At 40.9% G+C, this 2,882-nt stretch overlaps 1 non-coding gene across 1 annotated transcript; it reads right to left on the reverse strand.

Annotated features, from left to right (window-relative positions):
• Window positions 1-1,430: 1,430 nt before the first annotated feature.
• On the reverse strand, window positions 1,431-1,503 carry Trnar-ucg (transfer RNA arginine (anticodon UCG)). Its single transcript has one exon. It is a non-coding gene; the product is annotated as a tRNA-Arg (tRNA).
• Window positions 1,504-2,882: the final 1,379 nt, after the last annotated feature.

The raw sequence follows: 2,882 nt of genomic DNA on the forward strand, positions 1-2,882 counted from the left end.
TTCGAGAATGTTTTTTTTCCTTCTTAGACGCTCATCAATTTGGAAGCACATATCTTTCCCCGCACCCGCCGGTCTGTAATCATTGTGCATGTTTACGTGTTGCCGTAAATTTGGGGATGATTGCGAATTTGGTTCGATGGGTTTGACGGATTTTTAGGGATGAGATTGTAGTTCGTTAAGAATACAATGCAAAGACTAGTTCACTTCAATCAATTAAAGCAGTTCTAATGCTTGATTGTCATTTGACACCTATCAATACGTTGCTCAACTTGAGCCGATGATTCATTACCACAGTAAACTGGCATATCGCGTCAAAGTTCTCCCATAAGCTACCACAAGCATTAACCAAAAAAGGGGCTTCATCCGGCGGAAAAAAAACACGAGAGCCATGTGTGCTTGGCAATGAAATTTAGCACTCCCCAACAAGGATGTGGGCCATAAAAAGTGAATGATGTTACGTGAAATGAAATAAACCCCCGCAGCTCTATACGCAAATTGATTTAATACACTCAACGCCCAAAGTTTAGCCTTCCCTCGCATCGGAACGTAACGGCAGCGCGGGCAGCAGATCTCTCTAGTCGTAGTATATCATATCATAAAAAACAAGCTCTCTTATGAGCCCTCATCAGTAGCAGCAGCGATAGCAGCATATCCCGAGCATAAGCTCCAAGCACAAGAAGCGAACGAACGGAAGAACAACAAAACACACATAAATGTATTTTTCCCCCGTTCTGTTCTTCCATTTCCCGTTTGGGTTTTGAGAAAATCGGCGCAACTTGATTTCATAGTCAAGACACAATCCTACCCGGGGAGGGTGCCATCTGTAGATTTTTCCACGAAACTCCACCGGAATGATTGACTCACGAGGGGGTCTAGGAAAACACCACCCTCACCACACATATGGAAGTGTGAAGGAGGTGCGGGAAAAAAAGCGATAGTAATTAAGAAAGAAAAATAAATACAGCAACGCGAAAAGCTTCGACTTGTGCTTCGTCTTGTTGGGGTTGAGTGATGAAAACGGGGGTTCCTCGAAGGAGAAAGAGATGAATGCGATTCAATGTGACACTCACCAATGGGTGAAATGTGTTCTGTTGGTACGATGGAGAGATATGTGGCACTTGAATCCCTTATTTTTCGTGTTGACATCCTTTGAGAGATGACAACATCTATGGGCGCTGACAGTAGTAATGATGCTTTTCGTAACCGTTTTATACGATAACTTTTATTGAAGCTCGGTTATATTGTTTATGCAATAATGTGTTTTTCGGGAAAACATCAAAAATGCGGTTAAAATTCCATCAAGGTACCTATTCCATCATTACAGTAAATAATAGATAGACCAAAGTATTCGCAATCATTAATTCCTAAATAGATTTTATCATAATCATAATGAATAAACCGTGACACTCAGAACTACTGTTTACAAAAAACGACCGTGACAGGACTCGAACCTGCAATCTTCGGATTCGAAGTCCGACGCCTTCTCCATTAGGCCACACGGTCTGGTTGGAAAACCGCTGGCAATAACCATCGACACTCGACAAAAAAAAATAATTAAAGGAACAGAATGTGAAGTACAAATTTATAGGTGACTAGCTGACCCGGCAAACTTCGTCCCGGCCAAAATTTGTGTTTTGTTATTCAAACATTCACATTTTCTTACTATGAGCATATTCATGGGTCCAATCGCAAAACTGTTCATTGATTGATCTTCCAATCGACCCCGTTTAATTTTGTATGGTAGCTCCCCCTTAGAGAGGGGGCTGAAGTGTATAAACACCGTAAAAACATTGATTGCACCCTAAAACCTCCGCATGCCAAATTTGGTTTCATTTGCTTAACTAATTCTCGAGTTATGCAGAAATTTGTGTTTCATTTGTATGGTAGCCCCACCTAAGAGAGGGGGAGGAGTATCTAACCACCATCGAATCGTTTATTGAACCCTTAAACCTCCACATGCCCAATTTGGTTCCATTTGCTTGATTAATTCTCGAGTAATGTAGAAATTTGAGTTTCATTCGTATGACAGCTCCCCCTTAGAGAGGGAGATGGAGTGTATAACCACCGTAAAAACATTTATTGCACCCTAAATCCTCCATGTACAAAATTTGGTTCCATTTGCTTGATTAATTCTCGAAAGTAATGCAAAAATTTGAGTTTCATTTGTATGGCAGTCACAACCCCACCTCCACCCCTCAGAGAGGAGAGGACTGTCTATTTACCATGGATACATTTCGTGTCCCCTAAAACATTCGCATGACAAATTTGGCTCCATTTGCTTGATTAGTTTTCGAATTATGCAGAAATTTGTCTTTCATTTGTGTGGCAGCTCCCCCTTAGAAAGAGGGGTGGAGTGTCTAACCACCATAGAAACATTTATTGCACCCTAAATCCTCAATATGCCCAATTTGGTTTCATTTTCTTGATTAATTCTCGAGTAATGCAGAAATTTGTGTTTTATTTGTATGGCAGCCCCCCCCCCCCCCTTAGAGAGGGTAGTGGAGAGTCTAACCACCATAGAAACATTTATTGCACACTATAATCTCCATATGCCTAATTTGGTTTCATTTGCTTGATTAATTCTCGAGTAATGCAGAAATTTGTGTTTCATTTGTATGACAGTCCTCCTTTAGAGAGGGCGTGGAGAGTCTAACCAATAAAAAAAAACATTTATTGCACCCTAAAACCTTCATATACCAAATTTCGTTTCATTTGCTAGATTAATTCCCGAGTAATGTAGAAATTTGTGTTTGATTTGTATGGCAGCCCCCACTTAGAGAGAAGGGACAGGTCTCAACCTATCACGAAAACCTTCCCCGGCCCCGAAAACCCCTACATACCAATTTTCATGTTGATCGGTACAGTAGTTTCCGAGTCCATAA

Source organism: Toxorhynchites rutilus, chromosome 2 (assembly GCF_029784135.1).
Source record: "Toxorhynchites rutilus septentrionalis strain SRP chromosome 2, ASM2978413v1, whole genome shotgun sequence".
Lineage (NCBI taxonomy): Eukaryota > Metazoa > Arthropoda > Insecta > Diptera > Culicidae > Toxorhynchites > Toxorhynchites rutilus.